This window comes from Hylobates moloch, unplaced genomic scaffold (assembly GCF_009828535.3).
Source record: "Hylobates moloch isolate HMO894 unplaced genomic scaffold, HMol_V3 SCAFFOLD_1, whole genome shotgun sequence".
Classification (NCBI taxonomy): domain Eukaryota; kingdom Metazoa; phylum Chordata; class Mammalia; order Primates; family Hylobatidae; genus Hylobates; species Hylobates moloch.
This window is the reverse complement of record NW_026652276.1, coordinates 6,849,048-6,867,238: the sequence shown is the minus strand read 5'-3', so window position 1 is coordinate 6,867,238 and position 18,191 is coordinate 6,849,048. Positions and strand designations below refer to the sequence as shown.

At 48.1% G+C, this 18,191-nt stretch overlaps 1 protein-coding gene across 6 annotated transcripts in view; it reads left to right on the top strand.

Moving 5' to 3' along the window:
* SH3BP4 (SH3 domain binding protein 4) overlaps positions 1 to 18,191 on the top strand; it is a 105,000-nt gene that overhangs the window by 4,189 nt on the left and 82,620 nt on the right. For 2 of the 6 annotated variants that reach the window (XM_058437051.1, XM_058437049.1), the window contains exon 1: positions 9,455 to 9,558. The exons of 2 other annotated variants lie outside the window; for them this stretch is intronic. The gene's annotated coding sequence lies outside the window, so the exon portion shown is untranslated. Of the gene's footprint in view, positions 1 to 9,121; positions 9,559 to 18,191 lie in introns of those variants that run through there. 2 more of the 6 variants (XM_058437048.1, XM_058437045.1) reach the window with 2 other exon arrangements.

The window sequence follows — 18,191 nt, the reverse complement described above, 5'->3', positions numbered from 1 at the left end:
GATTTGGTACGACGTCTTTCCTTGTCCCGTGAAAAGAGGGTGTTTGGGCACATGAGGTCACTAGAATGAGATTAAGATTATAGGAAGGCTGTTAAGTAAATGTGCAATAAGGGTTCCACCTTCCTCTTTACAATCAAATAAATGACATACTAATGAGATTATTCTTATCTGTGCAATAAAAGCTTATCTCAGGGGAGCTCTCTTTGCTGAAGCCTGTTAGCCCAACTCTTCTGTAGAGATTGAGAAGAATACTTCCTTTGAAAGGATTTTATGGTTCCAAGTTTTTATTCAATCTGCATAACTGAGGACAACCCTGCCTCTTTTTTTTTTTTTTTTTTTGAGTTGAGATTTCTCTGTTGCCCAGGCTGGAGTACAGTGGCTCAATCATAGCTCACTGCAGCCTTCAACTCCTGGGCTCAAGCAATCCTTCTTCCTCAGCCTCCTGAGTAGCTGGAACTACAGGTGCACACCAGCACGCCGGGGTAGTTTTTTTTTTTTTTTCTTGTAGAAATGGGGTCTCGCTATGTTGTCCAGGCTGGTCTTGAACTCCTGGTTTCAAGTGATCCTCCAGCCTTGGTCTCCCAAAGCACTGGGCTTACAGGTGTGAGGCATGTTGCCCTGCCCTTGCCCCATTTTTATGAGCTACTAAAGTCTGCAGGCCTGAAGGAAGCTTTTCTAGCCCCTCCAATGTAGGAGGTCCCTGAGCCCATAGTATGCCAGTAAACCTGCTCTCTGAGGAGAAAGCAGACTTCGATTGCAGTATCTGCCAATTTCTGTGACGTAAGTATTCCCACCATGGCTAATTTCTTTTTTTTCTTTTTCTTTTTTTTTTTTTTTTGAGTCTCACTCTGTCACCCAGGCTGGAGTGCAGTGGTGCAGTCTCGGCTCACTGCAACCTCCACCTCCCAGATTCAAGCTATTCTCCTACCTCAGCCTCCTGAGTAGCTGGGACTACAGGCATGCGCCACCACGCCCAGGAAATTTTTGTATTTTTAGTAGAGACCGGTTTCCCCATGTTGGCTAGGCTGGTCTCGAACTCCTGACGACCTCAGGTGATCCGCCCACCTTGGCTTCCTAAAGTGCTGGGATTACAAATGCGAGCCACCGCACCCAGCCTGATTTCAAACTGCCAGTTTGGGCTGGGAACATTACTAAATAGTTAACAATCTGTGTGAGCCAAAAAGAGCTGGGTCCTGCTCACCATTCATTGCACTGAGCCCACCCACACAACACCCCCGCTTCCCCTTCCGTCAGCCCCATCACTTAATGGAAGAAATCGTGGCCTCACTTCTGCTTGGTCCATGTCTGCCTAGGAGCAGTACTGAAAAAGGATTTGGGTAGTACTGAGTAACCGAATTTGGCCAGCAAGAGTAGAAGGCTTCAAAACTCAGGCTGCATTTTAAAATCACCCGGGAGCTTAAAAAAACAACAATCAATGTTCCAGGCCCATCCCCAGTTGAATCAGAGGTCTGGGTGTGGGGCCAGACCTCTGTAGATTTGGAAAGCTTCCCGGGTGACTGTAATGTATATCCACGTTGAACAGCAGGGATGTGGTGATGAGTTTGTTCAAGAAGAAGGTTGAGGAGGGGGTGCAATTTGGGGCAGGGCATGGCAGACCCTGTATTTGAGCCCAAGGAGGTGAGATCTCCCTTGCAGAGCAGGGAATGTTCTTCCTTGAAGCCTCGTAGCGGGTGAGGAAGTGCTGGGCTAGGAGAGGCATGCAGAGCCCATCTTCCCCCCAACAGATCTGTCCTCCTCCAGGGGCACGTGTCCTACACTAATGAGGTCCACATACTTGTTTAGCTTTGGTTGCTTCTGCTGGTCTAGAAAGGAAAAGGGTCTTCCTTCCAGGAAGTCAGGGGTCAGGATGAAGCCAGGCAGACCCCCTGGGTGGGTGTGATGAGCTGTTCTCAGATATTAAAGCAGAGGGGCTTACTGGGACCACCCAGGTGAAGGAAAGAGAAACCCTACTGCTCAAGGGCCATAGCTGAGCACTTCGTAAGAGTCGTTGAGCTTGGGTGCACACATAAGCTGATTATTTTTTCTCCATCATAATTACCAGTAAAATTATTTTAAAATGTGAGAGCTTTCTTTGGAGGCAGTAAGCATGTGGGAGGGAAACGTCATTCAACTTCAGAGCCAGCGGTAGTGAGCGGGGCTGGGACTGGGGAGAGGCACACGAGGCCCCTGGGGTGCAGGATTCAAGGAGGTGCTCGCCCTGGGGGGTGTCTGGGGCAGGGTCTGGCCTGCTGGCCAGAGGAGGGCTGTTTGAGAGACGGCGGGCCTGGGCTCACTTCCTTAGAGTTGGGCGGTGAGTGTGGAAGAGCTCACACATGGGAACCTAGTGTGAAGAGCAGGGGCCAGGATCACACTGCTGGATCACCCCCGGAAGGGGCAGGAAGGCCAAGGGGGAGCCAGTGCAGGAGCAGCTGGGATGGGAGAACAAGTGTCCTGCGTCTGCCTGAAGCCAAGGAGGAGAAAGATGGGGGTAGGGGGAGAGGGAGTTGAGAGCTCAAAGCAGACGGGACAGTTCTGGGTCTGTCATGTGCAGAGGATTTGTGAACGGGAGGACTGGAACCCTATCACTGTGGCAGTGGAGAAACTCCTGTAATAGAAGAAATAGCACAGAGTGGAGGCCACGCAGAAGAATGTTGGTGATAAAAGAAATTGGACTGTATTTGATGGTGTGGAGACAGGGCAGGAGGGAGCCAGGGTTGGGTCAGAGGGACTGGGATTCTAGCAGGGGCGGAAAATTCTCTTTGGGGTACCCGTGCACTGGGGAATGGCCGCAGATACTGAGAGGGAAGCATTGGGTGTGAATAGCTGATCACCAGAAGCAGCTGGTTAAAAGACCTTCCCCAAATGCTTTTTCAGATCATAACATCTGCAACTTTTTCCCACTAGCCTTTGTGGAGGGCTGGCTGGGGGGCCCATTTGTCCTTAAGACGCAATTCACCGGACTCGCTTGCTCTTCCAGGCCCAGTTCACACTCCCTTCTCAGACACACGCGAGTGATCCTGCACCTGGGTCTGCCTGTGTCCTAGCTTTCTTACCTGTCTGTTGTCCCCCTAGGCAGGGCGCTGCTTGGGGGCAGTTGCATTTTATTATCTCTGCCTTCTCCATACACAGGAGCCCCTCAGACAGCATGCCCAGTGCGTGAAAGAGTTGGCAGAGAGAGAGAGAGAGAGAGAGAGGCTGGGCAAGGTGAAAACTTAGGGTGGTGACTTCATACAGCCATGTAGTGACAGCTCCAATATTCTCTTCTTGACATCTTGGCAGTAAAACTTACAATATATGATAGAAGTAATTCCTTCCTATGAATAATAAACAGCTTACTTATAAATACTGTCAAGTGGCCATCCCCATAGTACTGTGCAATTTAATTTTTATTCAGGTAGGTTTACCTCACCTTTGTTTACCCATTTTCTGCTATTGCCCTTCGTAAGAGAATTTGACTTTTTTTTTTCTTTGAGACGGAGTCTCACTCTTGCCCACGCTGGAGTGCAATGGCACGATCTTGGCTCATTGCAACCTCTGCTTCCCGGGTTCAAGTGATTCTCCTGCCTCAGCCCCCCAAGTAGCTGGGATTAACAGGCGCATGCCACCATGCCTGGCTAATTTTTGTGTTTTTAGTAGAGATGGGGTTTTACCATGTTGGCCAGGCCGGTCTTGAACTCCTGACCTTAGTTGATCCGCCCACCTCGGCCTCCCAAAGTGCTGGGATTACAGGCATGAGCCACCTTGCCCGGCGAGGATTTGATTTTTTTAATAGCTTTAAGATATTAAGAGATAAATGGAGTATTATTAAAATGCATGTACATTTAAGCATTTTTAAATCCTCCTAACAATCATAGTTGATGGACAAGTGCCATCAAATATTTGTATGTAGTAACAACTACATAAATGGGAAATAAGGGTACTGTGTTCAGATCTAACTGAAAATAATGATTGGAGCTGATGTAATGCTTATACATAATTCACGTAGAATGCTAGGCCCAGGGCCTATGCCCCAGTGCAAAGTGGTGAATACAGATAATGGTTGTGGTTCTTACTGCTGTGGTCTGCTCTCACTTTTCCTTACCCCTGACCCAAATATCCCCTCGAGAAAGTTGGGTTTTTGTTTTTATCTTGTGGTTTGGGGAATCGATATTTCAGATGTTCGTAAGAGGAATGCTCTGTTCCGGTTCAGTACAGAGCAGCAGCCATTGGTTCTTTCTTTACAGTGTGGGACTAGGACATCAACACAATTTTGAATTTTGGTCTCATTTCAGGCCTGTGTGAGGGGGTGCTGACTCTGGGTGACATCAGGAGATCAGGCACTGGCTAGTCATCACAAACAGAATTCCAAGAGTTCACTTCGTGCCCATTTTTGCTTATATGTGTATCTTATTGGAGCCACTTGTGATTTTCAGAACTGCTAACTTGGGGGAAAGCAGACACTACTGTTTGGGGCCACATGCACACACACTTGAAATGCTCAGTTGCACTGTGTAATGTAGGATTTTTCTGTGGTTTCGGACTCTTCCCAGATTTGTTGGCCTTTTCCCTGCGTTACACACTGAGACATTTCTGTACACAGCTGTTTCTTCGAAATCAATCCAATATGAAACAGCCTGATTTGCAAAACTGAAAGTCGTCGTATGGAGGAAGATCCTGGGTAAGAATTTCATGGCTCACGTATCATGTTCTTCTTACGTTGTTTTGTGTTTCCCAGCCATTGTCGGGGAACAATAGCTGGAATGACGTTTTCACAGACCGCAATATGAGAAGTTCCTTTTTCCAGTGGCAGCTCCATGGCTCTTTGTTGGGACCTGGTTCATTGCGGGGACATCACAGTGGGAAGGCGCAGGGGGTGTCTCAGCCCCACACACCTGTCCGTGTCCGAATATTTGGCTTCTCTTCCTGTTATGACCTCCGTCACATTTTTGGACATCTTTGAGGCTCAGCCTTCTGATCTCTAAAATGGTGACCATCGTACTTCTGTCCTGGGGTTGGGCAGTTTAAATGAGATCACACCAAATGCCACTGTACTGCTAGCTGTGGATTTGGCTGCATCATTGTCCCTGTGGTTTTTGTTTGTTTGTTTTTGAGTTGGAGTTTTGCTCTGCCGCCCAGGCTGGAGTGCAGTGGTGTGATCTTGGCTCACTGAAATCTCCATTCCCTGAGTTCAAGTGATTCTCCTGCTTCAGCCTCCCAAATAGCTGGGATTACAAGTGTGCACCACCATGCCCAGCTAATTTTTGTATTTGTAGTAGAGATGGGGTTTTACCATGTTGGCCAGGCTGGCCTTGAACTCCTGACCTCAGGTGATCCACCTGCCTCAGCCTCCCCGGGTGCTGGGATTACAGGCGTGAGCCACTGCGCCCGGCCCCCATGTTGGTTTTGAGCCACATGCTTGTTGGCGTGCAGTTCTTCATGCCTTGCTTCTTTTGTCTTGTGTACATGTACCATAGTTTATTCTTAGATACTGAGTTAACAGAGTTTCTGTGATGTTCCAGCATCTGAGTTGAACAGAGTGTAGGGGTTTGATATTCTTTTGATGCTCAACTTGACCTTTAAAAAGCACATAGGTGTGGACCAGGGGCTTGATGCGGTCGTAACTGTCTAAATAAGGTTTAGGGCTCATCCATGCTGACTTTGCCCAGTTCCTGAAGTTCCTGGAGGAGGTGGGGTGGTGGGGGGGTGAGGAGGGGGATGTGTTTGATGAGGCCACAGGTCCCCAGAGCTGGGGTGGAGAGTGGCTCTGGAAGGTAGCATAGAAGGACCAGCAGCAAGTGCCGGAGGCCCCTGTGCCTTTGTTTGCAAGAGGTCTTTACCTGCCCTGACTTCTTGGGTGGGGTGGAGAGGTGATAAGCATCTTTTGTTCACTAAAGTGCTTTATAGACATAGGAGTTGTTTTCAGAATTGTTCCTTGTGATTTTCTTTCAGCTTTTTGTTTTTTTGGAGACAGTGTCTCCCTCTCTCACCCAGACTGGAGTGCAGTGGCCCAATGTCAGCTCACTACAACCTCCACCTCCCAGGTTCAAGCGATTCACGTGCCTCAGCCTCCCTAGTAGCTGGGATTAGAGGTGCATGCCACCACGCTCGGGTAATTTTTGTATTTGTAGTAGAGACGGGGGTTTCTACTGGTCTACTGGTTGGCCAGGCTGGTCTTGAACTCCTGACCTCTAGTGATCCGCCTGCCTTGGCCTCCCGAAGTGCTGGGATTACAGGTGTGAGCTACTGTGCCTGGCCTCTTTCTTCTTTTCAAAAAAAAAAAAAAAAAAAAAAGCCTTTTCTGCGTATGTATTTTAAATTACTCAATAAATTATATGTTTGTACATGTTTGTTTTAGAAACACTAGAAAATGTAAAAGGAAAAAAAAAATCATATCAGTGGAATTCTACCAGCCACGATGACCACTCTGGACATTTTCATAGGTGTCTTTCAGATATTTTCGCTTGAAGTATACAGCTTCCGAACAAAAACAAGCTGAGACAGTGAGTGGTCTTCCCTGTGTACCTGGCATATAGCAATTTTTCAATAAGTATTTATTGAATGAACACTATGCTTTTTTTTTTTTTGAGACTTTTTAGGCTGGAGTGCAGTGATGTAATCTCAGCTGACTGCAACCTCCGCCTCCTGGGTTCAAGCGATTCTCCCGCCTCAGCCTCCCTAGTAGCTGTGATTACAGGCACTTGCCACCATGCCTGGCTAATTTTAATATTTTAGTAGAGACACAGTTTCACCATGTTGGCCAGGCTGGTCTCAAACTCCCGATCCCAAGCGATCCACCTGCCTCAGCCTCCAAAAGTGCTGGGATTACAGGCGTGAGCCACTGCGCCCAGCAATACTGTGCTTTTAAAAATAGCTTTTTATCTAAAATTGTTGACATATTTTCAGATCAATAAATACAGATTTGCATCCTCATTTTTCATGTCAGGTTTGTATAGGTAAGTACCCTGTTTGTTTAACAAGCGTTTATGAATAGACACTTCCCAGTTATTTTGAAATCATACACAACACTGCAACGAACATCTCTGATATATAGATTTTTCCGTGCATGTGAGTTTCTCATTTGAATGAATCTTTTACTTTTATTGTGCTTAAAAATCTGTGAAGAACTTATGATTATATTAATTGTTGGGTGACTGTATAATTACTATACAGAAAAGCACCTCAAAAGGGAGTGACGTTGGGAAGAGTTCCAGAATCTGTTGTATGAAACTTGGTGAACTTTAAGAGCAGCCTTACTTGTTCCCATCTGTTTCTGGGGGAATGCTTTCTGTTTCTCCGGATCCTGACCTGCTTTGCGTCCTGCGCTTTTGGAGTGGGAGGTTAGGTCAGCAGGGTCATGTTGATGCCTTAAGCACATACTTCAGTTTTAGGCTGCACGCATACATGCGAGCTTCAGAAGCATTAACATCTGCGAGTAACTGTATATCCTGGGGCCCAGGAGGTGTTTCTGCTGGGAGGTCTTCAGGGCCCACTCCCTCCTAGAAGGGGATGAGTGATGGTTTTCATGCGTTCAGCTTCGGAACTGTCAGTGCAAGCTTCTCCAGAGTCCTGTCGTCATGGGTGTCTAGAGTGATTCTGTGGCTGTGTCACTTGATCAGCTGTGACAAGACGGACTGCAGTTGGATCTGGCATCTGGTAAAAGCGCAGACTTGGTTTTCAGGACCTCTGGGTTCACTAAGGGGAGAGTTTATCGTGCCTCCTGCTGATTGCAAGACTGTAATTTGGATCTTTGACTGCGGTCTGGTGTCGCAAGCCTTCTTTCTGGCAAGAGAGGAAAACTAATTTATGGGCGGAATATTTCTTGGCCTGTCTCCTGTGTGTAGTTTTGCACAGGGGCCTGGCTGCCTCCTCAGGTCTTGGCACCGCAGTATTTGTGAGTCATCCACCTATAGGTAACATGAGGCAGCACTTTGGGGCTTCGTGAAACCCCAGCTAGGGAGGTAAGGGACTGGCCAGCATTCCCAGGACACCCCAGGGGCTGCCTTGATGCAGGAAACTGTGCATGAGTTCTGGTTTTTTGTTCTGAGTGTGGAGGACACCTTCAGGAGGCTGGGGAGGGGCCCTGACATCAAGCCTGAGAGCTGACCCCTTTTCTAACTCTCTGGGACATGGTCCTGGCTCTTTCCCTCTTCTTGTTCACGCTTTAACGCTTGTTAATTGCTTGACTCACTGCTGAGCCCTTCTGCATTCTGGGTGGGGGAGATAAATGGGGAGCCCACCAGACGCAACTGCTCACAGGGAGGTCACTGCCCAGCAGGGGAGAAGGGGCATTCAGGTGCACCAGGGGAAAGGTCAGGGTTCATGAGGTTGTGTTGGGGATCAGGACAGGATCCCTAAAGAAGCCCCACTAAGTAGGGGGACCTGAAGAATGAGCAGGCCAGGAAGTGCATGGTGATTTAGGGGGGCAGTGGACTGGTGGGTTCTGGGCAGGGTGGCTTGGTGAGTCCAAGGAACCAAAAGAGGGCCATAGTGAGACCCCTTCCCCAGAGCACCTGGGAGGGATTCCAGGGCAGGTGGCTGGATCGGACAGGTCCTTCTGCACTTCCCTAGCTTTGAACTTGCATCTAAGGGCACCGGGAAGACACAATTAGATGTGTAAGCATGACTTGAAAGGGGCCGGGTGACCTGCCCGGGGGTTCCCTGGCACAGGGGGTGACCCATCCATCATCAAGGCCTGGCGGGGAGGCTACCCTGTGCACCACATCCTGTTCCAGACCCCCATCTTCACAGCCCTGGCACTACATGTAGCAGAGTCGGTCTCCCAGCCCAGTGCTCCCGTGACCCCACAGGTGACCCACATGTGGTACTTCTCCCTCCCGGCCTGCTGTGAGATTCTTATAAAATTGTCTCCTGATTAACCACCCTGTACAGCTTTTAAAAGTTACTTTTATTACCCAAAACAACACTTCAGAAACTAAGCTGACGGTTGAATCATTAAAGGAGTCACAGCATTCTTTCATCCCAGAGAGAAAAAAGGTAATGAAGAAGAGGAGACTGTCCAGTGACAACCACATGAGAGGCACCCAGGATCAGTGCACCTCTCTCTGGTCAGCTGAGTCCTTGAACTCCTCGGCAGTTCCCCCTCAGGGAAGGTCAGCGGACAGGCTGTGTCCTGGCTTTAATTGTCAGTTTCTGAAACTCGCCAGGCTGGGTGGTCAGACTCCTGACAGCCACGTCTCTGCACCCCTGTGAGCTGCTGAGTTTACTGGCCATCCAGAGAGACTTCTGTGTGGAACCCACATTAACCTGGCTAATCCCATCTCTTCTGTGAAAACTTGAATACAACCTTCTGCTGCAATAGAAAAACCGGCTGTCCTCAACTTGCTCAGAGGAAAACCATTAGTTTTTCAAGGTGAAAAGGAAATAGTGAAAAGCTGGGAGATGATGTCATAAACACTGATTTTTTTGTCATTAGTCAAATTGTCTAGAAATTGGCTGCTGGCTAAATTGGGAGTCAGATTGTTATTCTGGGAAGATGGGGGTTATTTTCATGAGCAGGAAGATGGGTAAAACGGCAGTGATTCCCACAGCGAACCTGTGTTAGAGGGCTGCCACTAACAGGTGAGTAACTTTCGGGACAAAACTCCGATTTACCGCTCAGCTGATTGCCAGTTAGGCATTATGGGAAAAACTTGGGCTTGTGTGACTTTGAATGTCAGGTTGTTTGCGGTTGTCCTCTTGTGCTACTAGGAATTGCAAATAGGCAACACAGTAGAGCTTGCAAATAGGGTCTGGAAGGGAATGTGCAAAAATAACAATTGTTGTTTGGGTTGAGATTTGGGCTGGCGAGGTTGAGGATGGTCATCTCCTGCCTGGCCACACCTGACCCCTCCCATTGTCTTTAAGGAAACAAAGTAAACTGTAAATTTAAAATACTTCGGGAGAAAAGAGGAGAAAGAGGCTGGGCACAGTGGCTCATGGCTGTAATCCCAACACTTTGGGAGGCCAAGGCAGGTGGATCACTTGAAGTCAGGAGTTTGAGACCAGCCCGGCCAACATGGTGAATCCCCATCTTTACTAAAAATACAAAATTAACCGGGCATGGCCTGTAATCCCAGCTACTTGGGAGGCTAAGGCAGGAGAATCGCTTGAACCCAGGAGGTGGAAGTTGCAGTGAGCTGAGACTGCACTATTGCACTGCAGCCTGGGCAACCAGAGCGAAACTCCATTTAAAAAATAAATAAATAAAAGAGAAGAAAGGGAGGAGGTGGCTAAAATTTGTAGAGCAGCTACAGGCAGTCACTGTACTAGGTTATTTCACTTTCTTAATCCTCGGGAAAACTCAGTGGAGTAAATGGTTTTGTTTCCATTTCATGATGAAACTAAAGCCAAGAGGATAATTAATGTGTCCATGAACACAGCAAGTATCTGAAATACCACGCAGTAAATCTTGTGTGTGGCACTTAGGTCTGGATATTAACCGAGGGGAATTGGAGACACAAGGCACCGGCATGTTGATTTTAATTTTCTGCAAACTCTATTTCACATTCTGCATTTGAGGATGCCTGTGACTTGGACATCATTTTGACTCTCTAATATTCCTTTGGATTATAAGGGTCTTTTGAAACTTTGGAAATAGTTATTTTCATTGGTGGCAAATAGCCCCGGTGTCAAACTAATGTGAACATTGCCCGTCTGGCAGAAAATGTAAAAAAAAGCTTTGCTTAATTAAGGTAGCATTATTCTTGATAGTAGAAATATTAAAAATATGTAATCCTTCTTTGCTAACTAATCACGTTTATATATTCCCTCTTTCTGACTGTTTGGTGTTCATGCATAACACATATATTATGCTTACGGTAATAATAGTAATAGAACAGGGCTGCATGCCATCCTGTGTTTTCAGCACTTAACAACCTTACAACACATAGGAGGGGAGGGACTCTTACTGTCTCTGTTTAACAGATCGGGAAACTGAGGAACCAAGGGGTTTAGGGACTTGTGTGAGCTGGGAAATGCAGAAGCCAGGAGTTAAGTCCAGGCTATCTCAACCATGATACTGTTCTCCCCCACAAGGGGGGCCAGGTCTCAATTCCAGGGTGAACAATGTGCTTAACCGGGACCAGACTGGGCAGCAGGATGGGGCTGTGTTGTGGGAGGTGGGGAACCTGAGGTCCCAGATGAGGTGTGAGGGTGGGTGGGAGGTTGCCAGGTGGGTAATCAGGAGGATGGGTCCAGACCTACCGCAGGAGCCACTCCTTGGAGGATGAGGGGAAGGCCCTAACACCAAGAGGGTGTGGAGCTGGGGTCTCACCACTGTGCCCTGACACGTGGGCTCCCCATCTTCCCTGCCTGCTTGGAGTCTCCTGCAGCAGTCCTCGACCTTCCAGCCCTGCGCTTCTGCTGCAGCCTTGCACTTCCCTAAGTGGTATCGGAGCTGCGCTCATTGCAACAAGGAATTCTTCTCATGGCTCCATATCCGTGTCAGGTTACCTCCTTCCCGTGCCTCCCTGGCTCCCCGGGTTCTTGGTGCTCACCTCTGCACAGACAGGTGTCACTGAAGCCCCTCACCCAGTGATCCAGTGATGCTGAGTCCTGCTTTGGGAGGTGTGGCACAGGGGCAGCCACAGTGGACCCTTGGTGGAGATGATCAGAGCCAGGATCCCTGCCACCCTGAGTGGCGGATGCTGCAGAAACAACTCTTTATACCTGAGAAGCTTGCCCTCAGGTATCTGTACTTTGTGGGCCTTCTCTGATTGGCCATTGTGTGTTCATCTAAGAATTAGTGCAGGACGGGAAGCTCCCACCCAGATGGTGAAGGCACCTGCTGGGTTTCCTGCCACCTGTGGAGAAGCCCGCTCCTTCCCTTGCTCAGGTGAGGGTGACCACACCCAGGTCCACCTGGTTCCGCCAACCAGTCCGTAGCTGATGGAATGAAGGGAGCAGCTGGGCTGTAGCCAGGTGGTCAGGGATCTGGTCAGCTCAGTGGTAGCAATGATAATCAATGGAGTGTTCTAGGTTTTCCCTTTTGGAAATCTCAGCTCTATTCAGGGAATATTTGTTAGTAGCAACATCAGTAGACTCATGAGGTGGGGACTGGGGGCTTGTGTTTCCATGAGGGGCTGCAGAAACACGGCCACCTGATGCCCAATGAGTTTGTGGAACCAGATGGACCCTGGGGTGTTCTCCATGTGCCTTCTAAGGAGCCTTTAACTCAAGAGAGTTGTTCTTTTTTTTTCAAGTTGTTTACTCTTATTTTCGAGTTACCTTCTAGAATTATTACACTGGGGCCAGGTGGTGTCTAGTACAGTTTTTTACTTTGGATAATTTATTGAAATTTTCTTTGGCTGAGAATGCCTTCAGTGTTTGTGGTTATTCCTTGGATACTTGCAAATCAATTGTATTTTCTCTGGGACGTGGGGTTTCAGATAGATCAGTTAAATCAAGCTTGATTATATCGTATTTCACATCGCATGCCATGTGTCTTGTCTGTTGGACTGTCAGGTCTCAAGAGACGGGCTTGGGTTTCCCTGTGTGGCTGCTGCCTTGCCCTTTCCCCGATCCACACTCACAGCTTTTACCATATGTTTTAGTCATTCTTTCAGCATAATTGGATGTTTCCGTTGCTTTGCAATTTTACCAGTAGAGAAATCCTGTGTGTGTGTATTTCATACTGTTCCTGATACCCTTTTATTGCCTCCCTTTCTAGGTCATTTCGTTGTGGTTTTATTTTATGCAAACAGTGTGCAAGTGATTCTTTCTGCCGGTTTTCATATTTGGTGTTGTAACTCACACAGTTGATCACTGCCCTCCTCTTTGAAGATGCTGTCTTCTAGAGCTCTTTCTTCCTTTATGATTTGGAAGTGAGACCAGCCACTCTGGTTCCAGGCGACTTTGCTGTTAGCTTTAGACTAGACTTTAGACTAGACTTTGGCTAGACTTTGCTGTTAGCTTTTTCGAGCTCGTCCCAGTCCAGGGCTACTTCCCCCCAGGGCGCCTCTTCCCCGTAGCCACAGGGGAGCTTTCATTTGTGAGGTTCTAATTTTGTGTTGTTGAAGCTGCCAGTCTTGTCTTGTTAGGCAGACTGACAGCTTGGGATCTCTCACTTACTGGCTTTTTGCAGAATTTTGTGGGTGGTTTTGGTTTTGTACGTTCGGTGCCCTGATCTGCGGGTGGCTTTGGGGAACAGTAGAGTCTGGGTCTATGCCGCTTCCTCATGCTCAGAGTCCCCTCCCCTGAAGTTTGGAAGTTGCATATCATCACGTGCAGCCCTGGGACGTCCCAGTGTGTGCTGGCTCTGAGTAGGTGGCTCTATGACCCTGGCCTCTGTCTGGGAGGCCACCCTTGTTCCTCCTGCCCATTCATTCATTGATTCGTTCAGCAGACACGCGCAGGCTGCCTTCAGCGCCAGTTGTGGCCTTCCAGCTATTCCAAGGACTGAAAACACAGATCTGATCGTGCCACTTCCTGGCCTGCAGAATTCCAAGGGCTTCGTGGTTTTCCAGAATAAGCCTCCGCTTTTCCACACAGCACACGGAGCCTGGCAGGCTGGACTTGGAGGGCTTTATCCCAAGCCTGCCCCTGCCCGGCCTCCTCCATTGGGCCCCTAGGATGCCTGTGGGTCCTCTTAGGGAAGCATGTGTGTACCCCAGCTTCTCCCTTACTGCCTCTGCCCCGTGGGACCTTCCTTCTCAGCTTTCAAGCTGAAACACATGCGTGTGCGCGCGCACACACCCACCCTCTTTCACACACACACTCTGTCTTTCTCTCACACACACTCACACACTCACACAAACACACACACTGTCACACACTCACATACACACACACACACACGCTCTCACACACTCTCATACACACACAGTCTCGCTGTCTCACACACATACTCGCTGTCTCACACACACACACACACATGCTCTTACTCTCACACACACTCACACACTCATACACACACGCACACACACGCTCTCTCATACACACTCACACACACGCTCTCTCATACACACTCACACACACACACACTCCCCCTTTGTTTCTAGAGCGCTTCTGCTTTAGTTCTCGCCGTGTTGGTCAGAACTCAAAACACTTGGGAACGCTGATGCTGAAGGACTGGCTGGATGGAATCTTAAATGTAGAGAAGCCTTAACCCATCTGAAAACCTTGACGGGACTTCTCCTCCTCCTGTGCATCAGAAGCAGCTGTGAGGGTTAAAGATATTGCTCAGGTCCTTCCCCTAGAGGTTCTATTGGCCTGGAGCTGGGACCTCTGGCTTTTTAATTTTAAAAGCATCCTAGGTGACTCGATAGGCCCAACTGGGATTGAAAATGAGCAGTTTAGACAGTTACCTCCTGTGGAATATGTGTCTTGAGTGGTATCATTTCTGAGATCAGGGTTTTACAAAACTTCGGATGTGCATAACTCTTTTTATTGTAGGAATAATAAAAGCCTTTGTAGTCATTCCAAACATTACAGACACATAGAAAGTGAACAGTGAGTCACCCTCCTTTCCTGGAGCGCCTTCCCTCGGGGCGCCGGCCTTGCATTCCACCGCTAATTCCAGCTAATTGGGGTGCACTCTTCAGCTGATTTCTGTTGCGTAGGTTTCCATGTCTGTATTCCCAGATGGGATTTATGTGTCGTTTTATTTTTTGTTTGTTAGCGCTGGGGATCAGGATCACTTTTTGCCTCGTAAAAGCGATTGGAGAGAGGGTTGACTTTTTTTTTTTTAAACTGCTTTAGAATTGTTCTGTGGGTTATCAGGCCCAAAATGAAAGAAGGTAGATGTGGTGATGGCTGCAGCGTGAGTTACCGGACACAAATTTCTTCAGAGACTGCATGAAGACAACAAAATAGGCCACTCAATATGGCCTTCCCCCACTGCCTTTAAAAAAATTCTAAAATTGTGGTAAAAGACATAATATAAATGTTACCATCTTAACCATCTGGAGCATACAGTTCAGTTGCCTTAGTGTTGTGCAGCAGAATCTTCACACCTTTTTCATCTTGCAGAATGAAAATTCTGTACCCGTTTCCTCCTCCCCCAGCTCCTGGCACCCACCATTCCACTTTCTGTTGCTATGAATTTGATTACTACAGGTACCTCGCATAGGTGGAATCATACAATATTTGTCTTTTTGTGATTGGCATATTTCACTTAGCACAGTGCCTTCAAGGTTCATCCATGCTGTGGCCTATGATGTTACAATTGAAGGCTGCATAATATTCCATTATATGTATACGTTATATTTTGTTTATCCATTCATCTGTCCATGGACATTTGAGTTGCACCTCGTGGCTATTGCGAATAATGCTGCCGTGAACCTGGGTGTGCAGATATCTCTTCAAGACCCTGCTCTCAGCTCTTTTGGGTATATTCCCAGAGGTGGAATTGCTGGATTATATGGTAATTCTATTTTTAATTTTTTGAGGAACTTCCCATATTGTTTTCCGTAGCAGTCGCTCCATTTGGCATTTCCGTCGACAGCGTACAAGGGTTCTGGTTCCTTCACATCCTCACCAGCATTTGTTATTTTCTGGTTTTTTGATGGTAGCCATCTCAACAGGTGTGTGGTGGTCTCTCACAGTGTTTTTGATTTGCATCTCTCTGATGACTCATGATGTTGGCCAGCTTCCCTTCTTTAAACTGCATTTATTAACTTAACTTTTCTGTGAAGTTTTCCTTTTTCTTTTCTTTTTTTTTGAGACACAGTCTCGCTCTGTTGCTAGGCCGGAGTGCAGTGGCGTGATCTTGGCTCACTGCATCCCCCACCTCCCAGGTTCAAGCGATTCTCCTGCCTCAGCCTCCAGAGTAGCTGAGACTACAGGCATGTGCCACCACACCCAGCTAATTTTTGTATTTTTAGTAGAGATGGGGTTTCACCCTGTTGGCCAGGATGGTCTCCACCTCTTGACCTCATGATCCACCCGTCTCAGCCTCCCAAAGTGCTGGGATTACAGGTGTGAGCCACTGTGCCCTGCCATTTTTTTTTTTTTTTTTTGAGACAGTGTCTCAATCTGTCGCCCAGGCTGGAGGGCAGTGGCGGCATCTCGGCTTACTGCAACCTCTGCCTCCTGGGTTCAAGTGATTGTTGTGCCTCAGCCTCCTGAGTAGCTGGGGTTATAGGCACGCACCACCATGCCTGGCTAATTTTTGTATTTTTTTAGTAGAGACAGGGTTTTACCATGTGGCCAGGCTGGTCTTGGACTCCTGACCTCAGGTGATCCACCTGCCTCGGCCTCCCAAAGTGCTGGGAAGCGTGGTGGCTCATGCCTGTTATCCCTTCAGTTTTTTTTGTATTTTTTTTTTTTTTTTTTTTTTCTGTAGAGATGGAGGAGGGAGGAGGGAAGCTGAGGCAGGAGGATCACTTGAGCCCATCAGTCTGAGACCAGCATGGGCAACATAGTGAAACCCTGTCTCTACAAAAAAATACAAAAAATTAGCTGGGCATGGTGGCATGCACCTGTAGTCCCAGCTACTGGGGAGACTGAGGCAGGAGGATGGCTGAGCCCAGGAGGTCAAGCCTGCAGTGAACTGTGATCATGCCACTGCACTCCAGCCTGGGTACAGAGCAAGACCTTGTTAAAAAAAAAAATTAAAGCCCAAGTGAATTGTTTTAGATAGTGTGTGTTTTCGTTCATTGCACGTTTGCTTGGGGAGCTTATTTCTGAACAGACTGCAGAGAGAAGTTCCTTCCGTGGAAAGTGGGAACAAGCCTTTTTCCCGGCTTCACTCTTCCAAAGCCACCTTTACCTTTGCAGGTTGTTGAGAGTGAATGTAGTTGAAGTATGTTGTGTTGAAAAACACGTGCAGAACACAGACGTCACCACAGACCTGAGGGCTGAGACTCAAGCCTCCTGGTGACTCTGAAGTATGGCCAGCCGTTGTCCTTTTGTCTGTTGGTGAGTTACATGTGTATCATAGAAGACGTAGAAAATAGAGCCTCGGACAGGAATTAAAAATCATCTGACTTCCCTTATCTCCATTACTGTGAGCTAAATCACAGAGACATTCTTTTTAGATGGGGCCATTCGTGTTCATATCTGCACCCTGCTTCTTTCACTGGGTGGTTTCACTGGCAGTGCTGACGTCGCCCACACACCGTCCACCTGTGAGCCATCCCCGGCGGGAGGTGGAAGGCCATCTTCTGGGGAAATTATTTTCAGTGCTGTTTCGTGACCCCCTCACCGATGGAACACAGTGGTTCACCTACCCCTGTGCTCTCCTGGTTTTAACATTTCCCTTCCAACCTTCCTTGCTAAGATTGGCATCTTTGCAGCATTTCTAAGCAGTATGTACAGCCTCACTTTGCAGAAGTCATTCCAGTGCTCTGTCCTGAAATCAAGTCATCGAGGATTTGTTGACCACCTCTTATGTGGGAGGCACCAGTCCCAAAGCAGTTTGACTTTCTGAGGCAGTCTTATGCAATACGTTGCCCCCCCAAACTGACAGTACCTGCCCTTTCTCACTTAATTCAGTTGTAGGCTCCCAGAAGCCCTTCTATCTAAAGCCTGGATTTTTTATTTTTTATTTTTTTGAGACACGGTCTTGCTCTGTTGCCCAGGCTGGAGTGGAGGGCACAAGGATGAGTGACTTCTGGGCTCAAGGGATCCTCCTGCCTCAGCCTTCTGAGTAGCTGGGCCCACAGGCATGTGCCACCACACCCAGCTAAGTTTTAAAACTGTTTTTGTAGAGGGTTTCCCTATGTCGCCCAGGCTAGTCTCAAACTCCTGGGGTCAAGGGATCCTCCTGCCTCAGCTTCCCAAAGTGCCAGGACTATAGGTGTGAGCCACTGCACCTGGCCAAGCCTGGATTTCTGGGAGGCTGTGAGGCTGCACTGCTAACACGAGCCAGTCTCCAAGTGCTCCGGGTCTAGTAAGTCAACAGGGGAGGCTTTCAGAACTCAGCAGCTCCTCATTGGCCCTGGGAAAACTCATTTAGCGATTTGTGAAGGACCTGGCGCAGTGGCTCACCCCTGCAATCCCAGCACTTTGGGAGGCCGAGGCAGGTGGATCACCTGAGGTCAGGAGTTCGAGACCAGCCTGGCCAAAGTGGTGAAGCCCCATCTCTAATAAAAATACAAAATTAGCCGAGCATGGTGGCGCACGCCTGTAATCCCAACTACTCAAGAGGTTGAAGCAGGAGAATCACTTGAACCCGGGAGTCTGGGGTTGCAGTGAGCCAAGACCACGCTATTGCACTCCAGCCTGGGCAAAGAGCGAAACTCTGTCTCAAAAAAAAAAAAAAAAAAAAAAAA